The sequence below is a fragment of the Pseudophryne corroboree genome, chromosome 4 (assembly GCF_028390025.1).
Source record: "Pseudophryne corroboree isolate aPseCor3 chromosome 4, aPseCor3.hap2, whole genome shotgun sequence".
NCBI lineage: Eukaryota > Metazoa > Chordata > Amphibia > Anura > Myobatrachidae > Pseudophryne > Pseudophryne corroboree.
The window spans coordinates 392848665-392871351 of NC_086447.1; positions in this window are offsets into that span (position 1 = coordinate 392848665).

Here is a 22687-nt window from a genome sequence, read left to right on the forward strand (position 1 = left end):
TTAATTGCGTTGGTGCCCTCGCTTGTAACGGTCCCCATGCGGGGACCGAAAAACATGCAGCATTCATTGGGCGGCACTCATACGTCTTGCAAATAAAAACAGGATCCCGATATGTGGTCAATGTTTCAGAATTTTTACTCTAATTCTTTCGTCATCCTGACGAAAGAATTAGAGTAAAAATTCTGAAATGTTGACCACATATCGGGATCCTGTGTTTATTTTAAAGACGTATGAGTGCCGCCCAACGAATACTGTATATATATATATATATATATATACATACACACACAATACATACCAATTGATCTGGCACTCAGGTGACATAACACATAATTTGTCCCGGTGCCTTTAGCACAAATGTCCAATGTTTTGGTGTAGGACGAGGCCACATCTATCAGGATCCTGAGGAAGGGGATCACGTCTCCAAAACAACAAATTAAACTCCACAGTTTTTTAATCACTAACAGCCTTTGAGTACCGCCTCTTATTACACCAGTATATTTATATAGGTAAAAAGAAGCAGGGGTATCAACAACCAATTTTTTTTTACCCCTATTCCTTTTTACCTATGTCAGTTTTTACGGCATTTTACCCATGCTGAATATTTAGGGGTTAGATGACAACCTCAATGTAATAAGGAGTGTTTTTTCAGTCAATTTGATTTACTTAAGGCTGCTTTCTATACCCACATGTGGTGCTCTACCTCTATAATCTCTCTCTCTCTCTATATATATATATATATATATATATATATATTGCCAGCTGCCTATGTGCGCTGACATACTGTACCACCAGTAAACCCATTTTGAAAAAGATCCTCTGGAGCCGAAACGCCAACTTTGATGATGACTTGATAACAAATTAAAACTCTCTATTGGATGTGGTAGTGAGTGTCCTCATTTGACTGTGGATATAGTCATAAATTTGTGCATATATGTGGAACCCTGGCTGGTTTCCTTCGTGGAGAACTGAAATGATGAGTTACATGCATGGCCAGCAACAGAAATCTGGGGGACCTGTACCCTTCACCCCTGAGTCGTCTGTCGGACACCTCAGCGGCATATCCACCAGTGTGGAGCACAGTGCAGGGCTCTTATGAGCATTAAGCTTGATCCAGCCAGCAATTGTTAAATATGATCCCTATTTCTCACCCCAGTGTTTTTCACAGAAAATAAGATTTTAATTACTTACCGGCAAATCCTTTTCTCGTAGTCTGTAGGGGACACTAGGAATCCATTTAGTACCATGGGCTATAGACGGGTCCACTAGGAGCCATGGGCACTTTAGAAGTTTATTCAAAAGGTAAACTGGAAATAATTAGTGCGCAGAATTTGAGCTGCTGTTCAGTGATAATAGCGTGTCACCACACACCAAACAAACAACTCTCAAAAAACAAATATATCACAGGATTGTCCACAGGTGCTGATGGATCTACTTTTGGAATGACACTCCTTAACAGGAGGTAGACATCCTTCAATTTTCAACCAGACCCCCTACGGTCCTCCAAGACATAAAAGAAAAGAAAAAACAACAACAGTGTATTGTTAATGTAATGAGGACTCTTTTGGTAACACTGCAATTGGGTTCTGTACCATGAGGAATTGTCTACTAGAATCATAGACACTATGAGCATGGATGAGAGAAGGTCTAGCCTTAATGTGAATTCCCTCCATCGTCTATTCCTCTCTGGTATGCATCTCTCGTGTTTTCCAATATCATAAAAGAAATGAACGGATATAGTATAATACCGTTTTTATTCACATAAAACAAACAAAACAGGATGAACACTGGATTATCACCATAAAGGATTTTCCACCTTAAAAAGTAGACAAACAAGGAATGATGGTACAATAACTAGGCATCCCCAGCACCTTGAAGATCACTCCACAGATCTGTTCCAGTGTGCTCCGTACACAGCAAAGTACCGCCTTGTTTGGTAACTCCATACCTATTATTGGGTCCTTTTTCAACACCTTCCAGTGTTTCTTAAAAGCTTTTTTACTTGATGTTGAGAAGTATAATTTGTAACAAATGACCATTTGAAATTGTCCTTATCATCTTGGTCAACTCTCTTTCATTTTGTTTTTTCAAAAAGATCCTCCCTTTCCATTAAATCCACCTTATTCAGGGAGTCAATAATATTTTGTTCATAATATCCACTCATTTTAAAACTTAAAGACATCTCATTGACCTGTGTTAAAAACACATCTCTGTCAGTACAGTTCCTTTTAATCCTCTTACATTGGCCTGAAGGTATTGTTTCTAGCCACCTCCTATGGTGACAGCTCTCTATGTCTATATATGAGCGAGAATCTGTGGGTTTAACATCATTTTTGTCTTTATTTTACCTTCTTCAATATAAATACTAAGGTCTAACAAATTGACCATGAATTGGCTTATTTTAAAAATAAGAATAATGTTCTTATCATTGTCATTTAAATAGTTACAAAATTCAGTTAAAAGTTCTAATACTTCTCTCCAAATAAAAATAATATCATCTATGTACCTTCGCCAGAGCACTAGGTTCACCCCAAATGGATTATTATTCTAAATCATCTGTTTCCCATGCGCCAATATATATGTTTGCATAGCTTGAGGCGAACTTAGTGCCCATGGCAGTCCCCCGTTTTTGTATGTAAAATTCTTCTTTAAAGGTAAAATAATTATTAAAAATAATAAAATTGATACCTTCAATTAAAAACTCCTGCAGATTAAAATTAAGGGTGGATGTCTTTAATGCCTTTCTCACCGCTTCTAATCCTTGGTTGTGATAAATTATTGTGTAAAGCGAACTTATGTCTGCAGTAATGATATGATAATCATCTTTCCACTCTACAGTTTCAAGGAATTTTACCACTTCTGTTGTTTCTCTTAAATGGTATTCATTTCTCAATACTAGTGGTTGAAGGTAAAAAATCTATAAATTGTGAGAGATTGGCAGATAGGGATTCAACCCAAGAAACAATGGTTCTCCCTGGGGGTTTGAGTGGAATTTTGTGTATCTTGGGGAGGATATATATTGTAGGTATCCTTAGGTCTTCTATACATAAAAATGTAGATTCATTTTCAGTTAACGTATCCTTATTCCTGAACGGCTCTACCAACCCTTTCAAATTTAACTTCATCTTTTTTGTGGGATCACCACGTGTCTTTTTATATGTTTCCTTGTCCTCCAACAACTGATACACAATAGCTTCATAATCCGGTTTGTCAAAACAGATGATACCCCCCTCCTTTTATCCGCTGGTTTGATCACCAGCTCCCTATTAGCCATCATATTCTTAAGAGCCTTATGTTCCTTGAATGTCAGATTATTTTTAATATTCTCTGTATCTAATTTCTGCAGGTCTTCTAAGACTAAAGCTCCAAATGACTCAATAAAGCACCCTTTAAGATGCATAGGGAAAAACATAGATTTGCGTCTAAAAGGAGTAGTTTCCACGTGTTCTTGAACCACATCCTCATTTGACTTCAGACTAAAAAATTAATTTTAGTTTCCTCAAGAATTTTGGTACATCCACAAAGATACTAAATTGGTCCACCCTCGTGGATGGACAAAATTTAAGACCTTTCTCCAACAAAGACCTCTCTTCCTTTAGTAAGATATGTGTAGTCAGGTTAAAAATCAATGTACCTATTTTCTCCCCTTTCATTGATATTACTTCAACAGTTTTTTGTTTCTATTGGCCTTTTTGTTTTTCTTTTTCCTATGTTTAAGCTTCTTACCTCCTCTCTTGCCTCAATTATTATGGTTTATCTCCATTCTGGAGTCCTCCCCCCTCTCTCTAAAAAAAGGTGTGTGTGGGAGTTCTCTATCCAACACAGCATATCTGTTGGAGATTCTAATTGGGGTTTTATCTCAACCATTATAATAATGGTAAGCTCTTCCCCTATATTCACATTGTCCTTGTTCTCTCCACCTAGGGGCAGGATTCTTATTACCGCTATGATGGTTACGATTCCACGAGGTGTGATTGAAATCCCTCCTGCAATCATCTCCATCCTGGTGCAATCATCTCCTTGGATTTACTCTTTCCATTACCCCCTGTAACCCAAACTTTTTATTCCTCTGAGTATTACTCCTATTATTTGTCTGGAATTCCTTCTGCCTCATATTTATACTACTATTTCCTTCCTTATCTTAAATTAGTGATTTATCTTGTTGAAATTTCTTTACTTTTTTCTCAACCAAGGCGCTTTCCGCCCTTTCAATTCTACTCCCAATAACTTCCTCCAGTTCCATAAAATCGGCTAAATTGGTGAAAGGCTGTAAGGTACCTTTTTGTTCATTGATTTCAATATCTAATACATTGAGTTCCTTACATCTTTCCTCAATTATCAAAGTCATCAACTCAACTGAACAATTGGACAAAGTGGCCTCCCATCTTTTCTTAAATGATTCTGTGGCTGTTGTAAAGCTGCTTTGTTATTTATTTGTAGACCTTTAGGAATTACTTTAGAGGCCAAATACCTTTCCAAGGTAACCACTTCCCACCATATTTTGTTTTCTTTGAGTAGAATTTTTTTCTAACTTTGACATAACATTATCAAGATCTATGTCTTGGATGTTTAAATCCACATGGGGACTGTCAAAGATGGTATCTAACCTTTTTAATCTATCTTCCCTTGATTTAAACATATCTGCAGCAACCAATCTAAACTCCAATAGGTGAAAATATACAACTCAATACAAAAGGTAAACTGGAAATAATTAGTGCACAGAATTTGAGCTGCCACACATGAACTGTTCAGTGATAATAGCGTGTCACCACACACCAAACAAACAACTCTCAAAAACCATATATAACCAAATATATATATATATATATATATTCCAAAGTAGACCCATCAGTGCCTGTGGACAGTCCAGTGAAGATGCGATCCTGACCATTTGTCCAACAAATCCAGCTGGAAGGGCCTCGCATGAAACCTTCTGTACCAAATTGCTTCGTAAGAAGCCACCATCTTCCCCAGAAGGCATATGCAGAGATGTACTGAGATTCGGATCGGCTTCAAAATGGCTCGAACCATCCCACTGGATTACCATTGCCTTTTGCAAGGGAAGGAAAACTTTCTGAGACTCTGTGTCCAATATCATTCCCAGGAACTGAAGCCTCTGCGTTGGTTCTAGGTGAGATTTTGGCAGGTTCAGAATCCACCCACGATCCAGGTGTAGTCTGGTTGAGAAGGCAATGTTCTCCAACAGCTGTACCCTTGACGGTGCTTTTATCCAAAGATCATCCAAGTACGGAACTATGTTCACTCCTGGGGTTATATTTACTAAAATTCTGAGTTTGTCCGATATTTATTTTTTTTTTCTAAGTGGCAACATGGGAATTTACTAAGCACAAGTCTTGCCAGTATTTTGGCTATTCGTAATGGTTTTGATGGCAAAGTTCAGAAATACGAATGAATAGACCATCGGTCAAACGCAGTTGTTTGTTCATACAACATGGGAATTTACTATTCATTTGTATATGGGTGTTAGTCTCTGAATGCTCAATTGCAGGTGTATTTTTTTGCGATTCGTTAAAAAAAGCAGCAAAAAAATAGACCTGCTTTTTCCAGGCAAGTTTGGATAATCATGTACGGATCAGTGAGATCTGTGCATGGTTATCTATGGGAAAGGGTCTGTTTAGTGTAAAAATTGTAAAAAAAAAAATGCTTGGGGTCTCTCCTCCTAAGCATAACCAGCCTCGGGCTCTTTGAGCCGGTCCTGGTTGTAAAAATACAGGGAAAAAACTGACTGGGGTTTCCCCATATTTAAACAACCATCACCGGGCTCTGCGCCTGGTCCTAGTGCCAAAAATATGGGGACAAAAAATGTAGGGGTCCCCCATATTTTTTACAACAGCACCGGGCTCCACTAGTAAGAGAGACAATGCCACAGCCGGGGGACACTTTTATATTGGTCCCTGCGGCCCTGTCATTAAATCCCCAACTAGTCACCCGTGGCCGGGGTACCCTGGATGAGTGGGGACCCCTTAAATCGAGGGGTATCCCCCCTCCAGCCACCCAAGGACCAGGGGTGAAGCCCGAGGCTGTCCCCCCCATCCGTGGGCGGTGGATGGGAGGCTGATAGCCTTTTGTGTAAAAATAGAATATTGTTTTTTGTAGCAGAACTACAAGTCCCAGCAAGCCTTCCCCCGCAAGCTGGTACTTGGAGAACCACAAGTACCAGCATGCGGGGGAAATGGGCCCGCTGGTACCTGTAGTTCTACTACAAAAAAAATACCCAAATAAAAACAACACACAGACACCGTGAAAGTAAAAGTTTAATAAACATACATGCACACTTACATACATACATACTTACCTATGTTGACATGAAGTACTCGGTCCTCTTGTCCAGTAGAATCCAGGGGTACCTGGAAATAAAATTATACTTACAAAGAATCTGGTGTAGATCGGTCCCCTTCTTAAAAGTTGTCTTTTAATATATTCGACTGTAAAGGTCCGTACACATTAGACGATGTCGCTCTGTGAGCGACGTCGTCTAATGTTTCCCCTCCCGGGCCGGCCGGTCGGCGGCCGACTGTACACACTGAGCGATATGACCGCTCATATCGCTCAGTGACGTCACACCTCCACCAGCCCTGCATGGACGACAGTCCAGATCCTGCATGCATGCACTGGCGACAGCGCCGATTGTTGCCGACCTGTGGGGCCACGCATCGGTCATCGCTGGCTGCATACACACTTGCTGATAAAATGAGCGACGTCGCTCAGGGAGGGGGAAAATGAGCGACATCGCTCATTTTATCGGCAAGTGTGTATGGGTCTTTAGAATATAACACATTTAAAAATATGATGATGATGATAATAATAATAACAATAATTCTGTAGGTTTTATAAAAAGCAAAAATATAATAAAGGAGATACAGTGCTCAAGTAGTCTTACACTATAAAATGTGACGTCAGAGCTAGTCATAAAAAGTAACTCAGTATATATTATAGATGTCTTGGATGTCATATCTTTATAGTGTAGGACTACTTGAGTGATGTATTTCCTTTTTTATAATTTTACTAATTAAAAGCCCGTCAAAATGCTGGACACCAGGGCTGGATTATAAGGTGCAAAGTTCGCTACTCACACAGGTGCTGCCAGGTTTCTGGAAGTCCTGGCTCTGTCATGTTGAGGGTGTACCATTAGCCTTTTATATATATATATATATATATATATAAACAGAACGGGCGGCACTCGGAGTCTTAGCTTCAATGATAAAAGTGCAGTGACTTTATTGTCAACATAGACTTCAACGTTTCGGGGTCGCAGCCCCGTCGTCAGAATAAGTGACAGTGTAATACAAAGTGTATAAATACCTTTTAGTTTAGGATGACTCCTCCCGTCAGTACAGCCCTCGCTGCCCGGTTTCCGGCCGCGTCGCCCAGTCCCTCCGGAAGGGACACAGCGCCGGTCCGCCCAGCAAAGCGCGCTGACACTGTTGATAGGGTTGTCATGGCTACTCACAACATAAACAGTGATTAAAATGAGGAAGTATTACTTCCATTGGCAATACTATATTATGCAACACATTCTGAAACATTGTACGTGAAAGTGCAAACGTGCCTGTGATCAACATGTTATATAAAGTGAAATTTAAAAACACACAGAAAAAACTCATAAAAACGTGACTGTTACCGGATGTTACAATTAATATGCTTAAAGCAAGTCTCAATATTGTTCTTCCACAGACTTTCCTAAAAAAATAGAATGTATAAATCCATTAATCAAAGCCTAATCTGGCACACGATATGTGTGGGGCTACACACTATGTTCTATAAATACATACCTCCAACAACGGGGGATATGTATATGAAGTGTTAATCTAACAACATATGAATCTTAGATATACTCCTCTACTACACAAAGACCCACATGACCCCCCAGGTAGGCCCATCATATCGGCCCGGGGATCGTTGTGTGAGCCTTTGGCTGTTTATTGTGACACATATCTACAACCATGTATCCAACAAACCAGCACTCATCTGAAAGATACCTCAACACTTCTTAGTAAGTTGGGGGCATTGGATGTACTCCCCGCACACACTGTTTTGGTGTCAATAGACGTAACTAGTTTATATACATGCATCCCACATGCAGCGGGATTAGCAGCGGTCAGACAACTTATAACTAACAACCCGCTGTATAAGGGTCCTCAGATTGAATTCTTTCTGGAGCTATTACAGTTCACACTTACGCATAACTTTTTTCTTTATGACAGGAAGTACTATATTCAACGTACAGGCTTTGCGATGGGGTCCGCTGTGGCCCCAGCATTTGCGAACACTTACATGTGGGAAGTAGAGAACGATTTATTTCTACAGGACAACCTTATAGCTTGCCATTTAGGCATATATCTTAGGTACATAGATGACATACTTATTCTGTGGACTGGGACACAGGAACAATTGGAGAATATTATAGAAACACACAACCAATCCTGTAGCCCAGTGAAGTTCACAGCTACAATGGACACAGGTACCATTAACTTCTTAGATGTAAAGATTTCTATGCAGGCAGGATTAATTAATGCTTCTCTTTTTGTCAAGTCGACAGATAGAAATAACCTTCTCAAATATGATAGCTTCCATCCAAGAGCTACTATTGCCAGTCTCCCATATTCCCAATTTCTTCAGGTCTGTCGTATCAACAATGACCCTGAGGCCAGAGATACAGAGTTGACCAAAATGACACAAAATTCTTTAGATCGGGGCTACCAATTAGGAGATCTAAAGAAAGCCAAAAATAGAGCCCTTAATTTTTCACGGGAACAATTACTTAAGCCCAGGAATAAAAAATCTTTGGAAGTCAGATTTCCGTGGGTCACACAATTCAACTCAAGTAGCACATACCTATCTAAGAGAGCGAAACAACTGTGGCCTATAGTGGCATCTGATAAAGATCTTGGTGAGGTCCACAACTCTAAATTATTAGTAAGCCATACCAGAAATAAGAGTATCAGAGATTATGTGGTCAAAACTGATATCTCTGAATTTGAGAAGCCTAGATTGCACTTTCTTAGCAAGAAGCAAGGTGGTTACCATTGCAGTGGCTGCACTACATGCAGCTATCTCATCCAAGGTGATAACTTTAGACATCCACATACCGGAAAAACATATACGATCCAACACCCGTTGTCTTGTGATTCGAAATATGTGATATATCTTCTTACCTGTCCTTGCGGATTAGCATATGTGGGCAAGACAGACTGTGCCTTTAAGACACGCATGGCACATCATAGGTATGCCATACGGGAAGCTATTAAGAAAGGAGACAGCAAGCAGCCAGTGGCCAGGCATTTTGCAAAAGCCAAACACAGCATGGCCACGCTAAGATATAAAATAATTGACAATGTCCCTAAGTCTTTACGAGGGGGGGATAGATCTAAAAAGCTGCTACAATTGGAATCCAGATGGATCCATAGATTAAATACCGTCCACCCCAAAGGTCTCAATGAGTCCTTGAACCTTAGATGCTTCCTTTGAGGAGTATATCTAAGATTCATATGTTGTTAGATTAACACTTCATATACATATCCCCCGTTGTTGGAGGTATGTATTTATAGAACATAGTGTGTAGCCCCACACATATCGTGTGCCAGATTAGGCTTTGATTAATGGATTTATACATTCTATTTTTTTAGGAAAGTCTATGGAAGAACAATATTGAGACTTGCTTTAAGCATATTAATTGTAACATCCGGTAACAGTCACGTTTTTATGAGTTTTTTCTGTGTGTTTTTAAATTTCACTTTATATAACATGTTGATCACAGGCACGTTTGCACTTTCACGTACAATGTTTCAGAATGTGTTGCATAATATAGTATTGCCAATGGATGTAATACTTCCTCATTTTAATCACTGTTTATGTTGTGAGTAACCATGACAACCCTATCAACAGTGTCAGCGCGCTTTGCTGGGCGGACCGGCGCTGTGTCCCTTCCGGAGGGACTGGGCGACGTGGCCGGAAACCGGGCAGCGAGGGCTGAACTGACGGGAGGAGTCATCCTAAACTAAAAGGTATTTATACACTTTGTATTACACTGTCACTTATCCTGACGACGGGGCTGCGACCCCGAAACGTTGAAGTCTATGTTGACAATAAAGTCACAGCACTTTTATCATTGAAGCTAAGACTCCGAATGCTGCCCGTTCTGTTTTTCTATTATACTGGGCTGCAACCCTGAGGGAAGGCACCATGAGCACTACACATTTCAACAAGGGACTAAGAGCGCCGGGTCGTTTTGCACCATATATATATATATATATATATATATATAGACGCTGAATATCTGAAATGGGCAGGCTATAATGATGTTGCACTATATACACCAGTACTGGCACGTGTAAGCTCAGCAGTCCCTGCACAGCTCTTGCCCAGTCTGGGGCTAGAGGACACCAGTAGCCACCAGCAGCTAGCCAGAGAGGTATCGGGTATGGCCTGTGTGGGGTGTGTGAGGGGCAAGCAAATTATATATAAGGCAGTTGAGCCGATTATCTACCTCCTCACCTGCATCATCTGCAGCCCCAGTGCTGACCCCTCCTCCTCCCTGTCACTGCACTGCTCACCCCACACATGGTCTTACCCCTTTCTACCAGACTGATTCACTGTCTTCGCCCACTGGCAAGTTGGCAAGTGTGTTCCCGGTGTGGTGTGGGACCGTCTGGTGTTTTCTGCATCTGTTTCCTAGTTACTGCTGCTACTGTACTTGTTGCTGAGTCCCGGGATGGCAAGTAACCTGGGGTTGCAGCATAGTATATGGAGGAGGGGGTGCAGAGTATGTGGTATATGGTGGAAGTAGTATATGGAGGATGGTTGTGCCCTACATATAGGGGGCACTATATGGAGGGGTATGAGGGTGCAGTGTGTATATAGGGGCAGTATATGATAGGGGGTGCAGTGTACATTGTGAGTGTGTGTGTCCTTGTCCCTCCAGTGGCTTCCGGTGGCACCACAGAGGTGAGGAGTAGCATTAGATTAATGTAACCGTAATTGGAAATGAAACAAAAGGATAGAAAATCCAGTCAATTTTGAATATAAAAGGTTGTTAATAAATGGCAACTGCCACACTAAAAACCTACCCCTACCCCCACTTTCTAGCTCTCCAGCACCCTCTCCATATTCAGCAAGTGTGATACAGCCATATCACTGTTTTTATGTAAATAGCAGCATGCTGTAACATCTCCCTGCATAATCACTTTCATTTAATTTGGTCTTTGTGGTGACCTCCAGTGGCCACCGGTGCACATAACAAAGGAAAGGAGCAGTTAGCCTTTTATTATATAGGATGAAATGCCTCTCAGACAGAGCAGTACATGTACGCATCGCACCTTAATCACAATCTCACTGAAATGCTTTCTCAAAAGTAAGCTATGCGCTGTCAGAGGTGTCACAAGGGGGGAGAGGGCTATACCCAGGTGTAACCCTTAAAGGTGTAACCCTACCACTCGGCTCCTCTCAGTGAGAATGAGCTGGCAGTGCAGACATTAGTCTTCGGTGGTAGTTCAGCATCTCCAGTACCCTGGGGGCTTCTGCGAGGCCACAACACCTACCCATGAAGCCATCCCTCCCCGCACAGCCACTGTGTGCTGTTAACACACTTTACTATTTCAACTTTAGAATTTTTTCTCCAAAATACCGTATTTACTTTAGCCTCATTTCAAGTCATGAGTGAGGAGATATAGGGATAGTCTATTCTATTTTATCTCAGAGGTTTCTATTATGTTTGATCAAAGTCAACCACTGAGGTTATTTACCAAACAAGCTGAACCTCTCTCCTGCTAACCTCCCTCTACTTGCATCTTTCTTTACACCTTATTTATGTCATCATTTCCCACAGTACAAAAATCACATTTAAAGCATGTTGTATAAAACTAAGCAGATATTGTGCTACCTTTCCTGCTCTAAGCAATAAATGCTTCACTACTGTATGTTCAACTCCTCAAGTGTTTTTGGAGGTATTTGAAAAACTAATTTATTTATTTGAAAAATTGTATTATATATTAAACCTAAAAAAAAATAACAGCCTATCAAAAATAGTTGCTTAGAAATATTAAACAAGGGAAAATGATGTTCATAATTAATAGGAGGTAAGTATATGTTAATTGTTTATAGGTTAAATGTTAATTGTATAATAAACACTCTGGTCAAATAACACTTAATAATGGGGCCAATTCAGTAAGGTTAGCAAATTCTGCTAATCAGCAGAATTTGCTAACCATTAGCACGCATGCTGGGGGCCACCCAGCGCTGGGCAAGGCCGCCCAGCATGCTGACCGGCGCCTCCCCCCCTGCTTCAAGCAGAAATTGCGGACAGCACGCAATTTCTGCTTGTTAGCAGAAATTAAGGATGACTCCTGCCGGCGCAGCTTGGCTGCAACCGCAGGAGTCCCGGCGCCATTTTTGCTGTCGCAGCAGCTGTGTGAAACATCATGCAGCCGCTGCGGTTGCACCCCCGACACACCCCCGTTCGTGCATACCAGCCCACCGTTTGGGCAGGCACACCCCTGCAATGCTCTGTTTCCACCCAGAAAATGAAGCATTCCCGCCCGGCGACCGCCTCTGCCTGATTGACAGGCAGAGGTGATCGTATTTTCTGCGGCCCCCCGCAGAAAATGCGGGCTCATGCACAGTAGGGCCTGCTGCGCATGCGCCCATGACCCATCAGCAAAAATTCATATGAATCGCTACTTGCTATTCATACTGAATTTGCCCCAATATATCCTTGGCAAAAGTGGAAATTATTGGAGCAAATGGCTTATAATTGACAATGGTCTATAGCAGTGATTTTCAACCTTTTTTTACTCGCGGCACACCGAACAATATTATAGAATTGCCAAGGCACACCATCAGTTCCCCACAGAAAAAAACAAAAAACACACATTGGCCCTCATAGTAAAAAAAAAATCCACACATACATTGGCCTACACAGAAAAAACAATCACATTGCTCCCCACATAAATCATATTGCTCCCTATATAAATCCTATTGCTCCCCACATGAATTATTCACATTGTTCCCCCCATAAATCCTTATTCTCCCCACATAAATCCTATTGTTCCCCACAGGAGAAGAAAAAACCCAAATATTAGCCCCTACTGGTCATCTGTCCTCCTCCCTGTCCCTCAGTGGCGGGGGTTGTTCATAGTGGAGTGCTGCGAATACTGAGCAGCGGGCGGTCGGGCAGGTGTGAATGTGGGTGGGCAAGGAAAACTGTATATGCAGGCGGGAACTGGAAGATGTGTATATAGGCGGGTGGGCTGGCTGGATGGTGAGACGCGGCGGCCGTGACCTATGATATCACACCGCCGCGTCTTCAAGGCATACGTCACGGCCGGAGCACGACTGATCCTCTAAGAAGAGCTTGGGCCAACAGTTCACTCTGAAGCTGCTCTGACTCCGCGGCACACCTTGCAACTGGTCGCGGCACACTAGTGTGCCACGGCACACTGGTTGAAAAAGTCTGATCTATAGGGTAGCAGTTGATTTACGGAAAGACACAATACAGACGGTCATAATCCTGACAGCCATTGATCAACAGTAAAAATACAGACACGGTCAAAATACCCACATTCATTATGCTGACATGTTTAAAATGCCGACATGTGTTATTAAGGAACTTTTGCCCCAAAACAGACTTGTTCATACTTTACCATCCCAGTGGTCGCTGGGTGGAAGGGGGCGGCTGCATGCCCGAACCGTTGGGTGGCGGGCCATGGTGGCTGCATGATGCCACACGCAGTCATTGTGACCCTCACATCGTCGAATAGGCAGGGAGCTACTCTTCCAGCACAAAAGCATCGCTGCTGTGCAATGCTTTTGTACTTGTGCGGGGAAGTCGGGCCTGACATGCGGGGCAGAATAGCCCTGTGCTGGGCGTCCCCCCGCATGTCAGGGAAGCTGATCGTAGATGTGCTAAATTTAGCACATCTACAATCAGGTCTGAATCACCCCCTTTGTCCCATCCTCACTGTCTACCCCATCTGAGTCACTCCTGCCTGTCTGCCCCCTCCCCTTTAGAAAGTAAGCTTTTACGAGCAGAGCATACTTACCTACTCTCCCGGAAGCTGCGGGAGGCTCCCATTTTTTGGGTTATATCCCCGCACCCCCGGAAGAGTGGGCAGGTCTCCCGCATCCTGCTCGCACCCTAGTGATGCGAGCAGGATGGAGAGATAACCTCCCGCATTCGCGGGTCCGTCGGGTGGAGAAGGGGTTAAAATGACGCAAATTGCGTCATTTTAGCCACGCCCCCTTCCCGCGGACCCGCGAATCGCGGCATTTCCCGATGCGGGGGCGGGGCTTAGTGATGTCACAGTCCGCCCCCGCCCCCGAAGACACCTGCAGCGTCTCCTCTCCGGGCTTCTCCCGGAGAGGAGAAATTAAATGTAGGTAAGTATGGAGCAGAGCTCTTTTCCCTCATGTGCTTTTCATTCTCTTAATGTATCTTTTATATAATACTTCCTTCGATGGCACCCTGATACTTATTTTAGTGTCATTCAGTGTCAATGTTTATATACCATGTATTTGTCCTATATATTGTCTTGAATTGTAAGTCACTGTTTACTTGTTTTGCTTATTTGTTTATGTACTCTGTAACTGGGTGCTGCAGATCCCTTGTGGCGTCATATAAATAAAGCATAATAATAATAATAATAATAATAATAATAATAACAATAATACATTATTTGTCCTTAAGTATAGGAACTGGAACAACTGGCTTTTGTTCCCTGCTTCTATAACTACACTAGTTACGAGCCCATCAAAATTATGGAACAACAGTAATATCAGCACTGGTGGCTGTGCGCAGCCAAATGGAGCAACACTTGAATTGCTCCGTAGGGCCCTGTATAGTGGCTACCGTCCTGCAAAACACTTTAATTCCCCCAACAGAGGTGAGGAACATCATGATGAGATATTTAGCTGTTAAATGCTTGTCATCTGTCTGTTACGATATCATACTTGGCTACTCTCCTGGAAGCTGCGGGAGGCTCCCATTTTTGGGGTAGTCCCTCGCACCCCCGGAAGAGTAGGCAGGTCTTCCGCATCCTCCTCGCACCCTAGTGATGCGGGCAGGATGGAGATAATCTCCCGTATTCGCTGGTCCGTGCGGTGGGGAAGGGGTTAAAACTAGGCTGTGGGGGAAGGTTAGGGTTAGTCTGCAGGAGGGGATGGTTAGGGTTAGGCTGTGTGATGTGTAGGCTAGGTTTAGTCTGCAGGAGGAAGGGATTAGGGTTAAAATACCAGAATTTGTCAGGATTCTGAATGTCAAGATGCTGCTTCCGGCATTTTTCTGACTGTCGGGATCCCCACCGCTGGGATTCCGATACCATACCCTGTCACCCACTGACATGCTAATTTCTATATCACAAAGACCATCACATACAGTAACATCCTCTTTCTTAGTCCTTGGCTTATGGCCCAAGTAAAGTTTAACAAGTATCTCAAGATTCCTCAGACAAGAGATGTTTCTCAAGCGTCTATTCATGAAGCAGTGAAAAGTGTGGTGAAGTGAGCCAGTGGAGAAGTTGTGCATGGCAACCAATCAGCTGCTCCGTACAATTGTACAGTATGCAAAGTATAAATGTTACTTCAATGCTGATTGGTTACCATGGGCAACTTCTCCACTGGCTCACTTGTCCACACTTTTCACTGCTTCATGTACAGAACCCTCAGTCTTTATCATGCTTCATCAGAAATCATGTTCAGTATTGTGTTATTAATTAATACTTATGCTCTGTCTAGTGCATACTGTGAAGTTTGCAAACATTTTTCCTGTTTGTATTTTCATTCTATCACTGATTTTATAAATACTGAAATCAAATATTATGGGGGGAATGTAACAGGGCGTAATAATCAGAAAATGAGAGATTTTGTGAGAGGTCCCCTGTTTTTTTTTTTAAAGCGGCAATCATTTACATGTCAAAATTAACCTGGTTTTGCCATGTAAATTATTGGCAGTTTAAAAAAACAGGAGAACTCTCACAAAATCTCTCACCTTCTGATTCGCACACCCTATTACATTTCCCCAATATATGTATTTTTCAAGCTATAAAACATTTTAATAAGATATCATAAATGTCGGCAACAAGCTACTGTATGACTAGAGAAGGCTGGATTTTTTTATGATGAAACCTTGAAAGGCACGGCTCATTGCCTTAGGTTCGTAAAATGAAAATCCAGTTACTCTGGTTAATTAGATCATAACCAATACACAATATGAAACTTTAGTTTTCTAGTTGCCACTGTAATTGTCATATTTGTTTCTGGTATATTTAATGCATCAGTTAAAACAAATATATGTTTTACGTAACCATGATTTGCAGATTATAAAACTGAAACTGGTTGAGATTAGGATCTTGAAAAAGAATCAAATGGAACATTCACCTTCGTATGTAAATGATCACTTACAGCAAAATAATGAGATTAAGATACTCATGTTTCTACTTGCTATCTGATTTTAAATTACTAAAAAATGTGAACATGTAATTATGTAAAAAAAATTACTTGCATTAAAATCTGAACAGAGTAAAACTTGAACAGAAGGAGAGAATGGCCCTCATTCCGAGTTGATCGCTAGCTGCTTTCGTTCGCAGCGCAGCAATCAGGCTAAAAATCGGCACTTCTGCGCATGCGTATGCGGCTAAATGCACACGCACGTCATATTTTCACAAAAGCCGATGCAGTTTTACACAAGCTTTTCAGTCGCACTGCTGGCCGCAGAGCGATTGACAGAAAGTGGGTGTTTCTGGGTGGTAACTGACCGTTTTCGGGGAGTGCGTGAAAAAATGCAAGCGTGCCAGATAAAAACGCAGGAGTGGCTGGGAAACGTAGGCGTGGCTGGCCGAACGCAGGGCGTGTTCGTGACGTTGAAACAGGAACTAAATAGTCTGAAGTGATCGCAAGCTAGGAGTAGGTCTCGAGCTACTCAGAAACTGCACAATCTTTTTTTGTAGAAGTGCTGCGATCCTTTCTTTCGCATTTCTGCTAAGCTAAGATACACTCCCAGAGGGCGGCGGCTTAGCGTTTGCACGGCTGCTAAAAGCAGCTAGCGAGTGAACAACTCGGAATGAGGGCCAATGTGCTCAGTTAGGGCCTGATTAAGAGATGTACATAATCCACACACAATGCACTGGTATATTTATAATGGGTCCAGTGTGTATGGTGCACACAGGCCCCCGAGATACAGGGGGGCCCACACCGCACACCCTGCACCCATTATTTTTAATACTCACCTTTCGGAGTCCTACAGTGCAGTAGCAGCACTGCAGAAATCACTGGAAAAATGGCGCATTGCCATTTTCCCAGTGTTTCGCACATGCACAGTAGGAAAATCACTGGGAAAATGGGTGCCACTCCATTTTCCTGGAGATCTGCGCATTTGCTCTAGGCTCTGGGACAGGGCTAGGGTCCCCTAGAGACCCTGGTGCCCAGAGCTCAAGCACTACCAGCTAGAGAGGAGGGGGCCCAGACAGAGCATGCACACAGGTCTCCTCCTCTCTAGATATGATCCTGGCACAATGCCAGTGTTCACATAGTGGAGCGATTATTTCTGAGAACCCATCTGACGCATGAGTTACACAGAGTGTATGCACAAACAGGGCCGGCAACAGAAATCTTGTGGCCCGGTACAATGATATCAGTGATATCTGGGGCCCCCTTATATTTTATATATATATATATATATATATATATATCTCAGAATTTTCTGCGTTATATAAGACTCTGTTGATAAATATATATATATTTATATTTACATATATGTATGTATATATATCTATATATCTATACACATATATAAATGTGTATATCTGTCCCTCCTCCCCCACACATGCCACAGTCTTTGTCTCCTTCTTTCCTACCCCACACACACCCCACAGTCTGTCTCTCCCCAGTGACTCCATGCTAGATTTCCAGCACCCTCTCCCCATTCCAAAGCCCTGTATCCCCTCAACAATCCACTCTTATCCCGGATAGAGAATCATCAGTACCCAGACCTGAATACCACACAGTAGACCCTACCAGAAGAGGCCGGCGTTGGGCATGGGAATCCAAGCCAGCGGAGCCGCTGCCATGTCCTGTACCTGCCTGCAGCAGAGCTAGACCCGGAACAGTGGTGCACACTCACGCCGCACAGTCACTGTGTGTGAGAGGCTCCTGTCATTCTGGGGCTGCACCCAAACCGCTTACAGCTCGCTGCTCTACTTGGACAAGACAACTCACATCCATGCCAGGCGTTAAATGGTGTAGCCTTGGGGGCCCCTCTGATCTTTGGGGGCCGGTAGAGGTGTCCCCTTTGACCTTCCCCTGTCGATGACCCTCTGCACAAAGGTGCTGTTGCGATAGATTTATCTGGTACCAGAGATGTGGCTGAGAAGTGATGTCTGATCCTGGGCAGTGACTGGGAGGTGGATGCTAGTGCAAGCAAAAATGGTCCGTTCACTATTCTGGGAGTGTCATAGGCATGTCAATGCAAGTGGCTGCATGCCCAGATGCTCAATGTCTCACATAGGAGGTCATATTTTACTGAGAAACTGCACCTGCCAAAGGGTTGGTGGAGTTTTCGATGGTGCAACCGATTGTGTTGGATAAGGATGCACTTATCGGTATTACAGCGTGCTCGGGCACTAAAATTTGGTGTTTCCATCATTGTACATTTGGCCACATGGATGCAGGAGGAGTTTGTAGTCCATTTGCATAAACTCACAGATGTGCACCTGCCAAAAAATGCTGCTGTGTGTACTTTTGCATGTGACTCAGAATCAGGCCTTAGGGGTTGATTCAAGGTTGGGAACAAGGCAAGAGAATAGAGTAATGTTACACCTGGGCACACCATGGGGGTCATTCCGAGATGTTTGCTCGCAAGCTGCTTTTAGCAGCTTTGCACACGCTAAGCCGCCGCCTACTGGGAGTGAATCTTAGCATAGCAAAATTGCGAACGAAAGATTCGCAGAATTGCGAATAGACACTTCTTAGCAGTTTCTGAGTAGCTCCAGACTTACTCTGCATCTGCGATCAGTTCAGTGCTTGTCGTTCCTGGTTTGACGTCACAAACATACCCAGCGTTCGGCCAGACACTCCTCCGTTTCTCCAGCCACTCCCGCGTTTTTCCCAGAAACTGTAGCGTTTTTTCGCACACACCCATAAAACGGCCAGTTTCCGCCCAGAAACACCCACTTCCTGTCAATCACATTACGATCACCAGAACGAAGAAAAAACCTCGTAATGCCGTGAGTAAAATACCTAACTGCATAGCAAATTTACTTGGCGCAGTCGCACTGCGGACATTGCGCATGCGCATTAGCGACTAATCGCTCCGTTGCGAGAAAAAAATAACGAGCGAACAACTCGGAATGACCCCCCATGTTTGTAATACAAGTTTTGCAAACACATTCATACATGGTTTGCATGCTGGGTAAATACTTTCTGCTTTTGCATGCAGTCCACAACTGCTGGATAGCTATATTTTTACACTGCAGTTAAGATTTAAGCGTGGACACGCACCAGTCAAGCAAAAATCTCTCTGAACATTTAAAATCTGCCCATTTTCAGGGTAACAGGGAAAGGTCATGGGGCCTAAATCAGACCTGATCGTAGCAGCAAATTTGTTAGCAGATGGGCAAAAATCTGTGCACTGCAGGGTGGAGGGGGGGGGGGGGGGGGCAGATATAACATGCAGAGATAGTTCGATTTGGGTGGGTTATATTGTTTCTGTGCAGGGTAAATAATGGCTGTTTTATTTTTACACTGCAATTTAGATCCAGTTTGAACACACCCCACCCAAATCTAACTCTCTCTGCACATTTTATATCTGCCCCCCCCCCCCCCCCCCCCCTGCAGTACACATGGTTTTGCCCATCTGCTGCTACGATCAGGTCTGAATTAGGCCCACGGTGCAAAGTTACTTGCTTTTTTTTTGCTTTGCTCTCAATTCTGAATCAACGCATCAAGTGCCACATGTGAATGATTGATGCTGCAATGACAAGAAACACTTATCCCTTACATCTTCATACAGAAAGAAAAGGAAATATTGTAGTTTAGAGACAAACAATGTGTTCACAACAATCTCATGTCAGTGGTAATGACTGGAATAATGAAATTCACAAAACTGCCTACTTTCCCAGGAAAAGAGAAAATACATTAATAATTCAAACTAATTTGTTTTTATGTGATTCTGGCAATTTTATATATATATATATATATTCCATAGACAAAAAACCTTACTGTTTCACATGTCCCATTAAGGCTTCTTAGACATGATCGAAATTTCAGAAACCTGTTGTAACTCTTCCACTCAAACTGACGCCTTAATGGTACGGACAAGGCACAGATGGGGAAAGACAGATGGTGCAGATAAGTGAATACAGACTAGCACAGATAGGAGATCACAGCAGTAGGGATTGGGGGAGACAGAGCAGCATGGGGGTGTATAGGGGAAGTAAGTGTAGATGCATAGACCTTAGATGGGGTATTATAGTTTTAGCAATTATCCAAGATGTTTGAGGGAGCTAAATGAGTAGACTAAACGAGATGGATGTATGGAGTGAGAAGGATATAGTAACAAGGTGGGAGTGTTGTGGTGACCGAAAGGGATGGTTGTGGGCACTGTGTGGGATGGGAGCACCACAAAACTGCTCAGACCTTCAGTTGCATAGACTGCATGTGTGTATTCCAATGAGCACACAAATCTGTGAATTAGCAGCTCCACCATTGTGTGAGTGACAGCAATCTCACTCTGTGAGAGTGCTGAATCTGTACTTACCCACAGGCTGTGATGGCATACCATATCTGTATTGCACAAGGAACACGTCCATTAAGGCGTCAGCCTTAATGATCGGAATTTCATTGCTTTTTGTAGTTTGAGTTCAATTTATTTATTTTTCATTCAGAAATGTAAAAATTTCACTGTAAGAATAAACATTTGATTTTTTAAATGTTTAATGAAAATGTTCGCATAACATCACTGTTCTGTGCAAAAGGTAAAAATAATTTTATTTACCATACAGAATTGTTATACTTTTAACTTTGGTCAAAATACTTTGTTGCCTTTGCGGATGATGCAGGGAGGGGGTAGGTGACAGCAGCTTGTGACTGAGGCTGGAGGCATGTGTGAAATGCATTGCGTGTTTGTGTGAGGTGCCTTGTGTGTACGTGTGTGCCAGGTGCCATGTATATATGTGTTCGTCAGGTGCTATGTGTATATATATATATCTCTGTGTGTCAGGTGCCGTGCGTATATATGTGTGTGTGTGTCAGGTGCCGCGTGAATATATGTGTGTGTGTGTCAGGTGCCGCGCGTATATATGTGTGTGTGTGTCAGGTGCCGCGCGTATATATGTGTGTGTGTGTGTGTGTGTCAGGTGCCATGTGTATATATGTGTGTGTGTCAGATGCCACGCATATATATGTGTGTGTGTGTCAGGTGCCGCGTATATATATATGTGTGTGTGTGTCAGGTGCTGTGCGTATGTATGTGTGTGTGTAAGGTGCCGCGTGTATATATGTGTGTGTCAGGTGCCGCGCGTATATATGTGTGTGTCAGGTGCCGTGTGTATATATGTGTGTGTGTCAGGTGCCGCGCGTATATGTGTGTCAGGTGCCACGCATATATATATGTGTGTGTGTGTCAGGTGCCCCACGTATATATGTGTGTGTGTGTGTCAGGTGCCGCACATATATATGTGTGTGTGTCAGGTGCCGCGCGTATATGTGTGTCAGGTGCCGCACATATATATGTGTGTGTGTGTCAGGTGCCCCGCGTATATATGTGTGTGTGTTTCAGGTGCCGCGCATATATATGTGTGTGTGTCAGGTGCTGCACGTATATGTGTGTCAGATGCTGCGCATATATATGTGTGTGTGTGTGTGTGTGTCAGGTGCCCCGCGTATATATGTGTGTGTGTGTGTCAGGTGCCCCACGTATATATGTGTGTGTGTGTGTGTGTCAAGTGCCCCACGTATATATGTGTGTGTGTCAGGTACTCTGCGTATATATATGTGTGTGTGTCAGGTGCCCCGCGTATATATGTGTGTGTGTGTGTGTGTGTCAGGTGCCACGCGTATATATGTGTGTGTGTCAGGTGCCGCGCGTGTATATGTGTGTGTCAGGTACCACGCATATATATGTGTGTGTGTGTGTGTGTCAGGTGCCACGCATATATTTGTGTGAGTGTGTCAGGTGCCGCACATATATATGTGTGTGTGTCAGGTGCCACGCGTATATGTGTGCGTGTCAGGTGCCACGCGTATATATGTGTGTGTGTGTCTGGTGCCGCGCGTATATATATGTGTGTCAGGTGCCGCGCGTATATATGTGTGTGTGTCAGGTGCCACGCATATATATGTGTGTGTCAGGTGCCACGCGTATACATGTGTGTGTCAGGTACCGCACATATATATGTGTGTGCGTGTCAGGTGCCGCACGTATATATGTGTGTGCGTGTCAGGTGCCGCATGTATATATGTGTGTGTGTGTCAGGTGCCACGCGTATATATGTGTGTGTGTGTGTGTCACGTGCTGCACGTGTATATGTGTGTGTGTCAGGTGCCCAGTGTATATATGTGTGTGTGTATGTCAGGTGCCACGCGTATATATGTGTGTGTGTGTGTCAGGTGCCGCGCGTATATATGTGTGTGTCGGGTGCCGCACGTATATATGTTTGTGTGTGTGTGTCAGGTGCTGCAC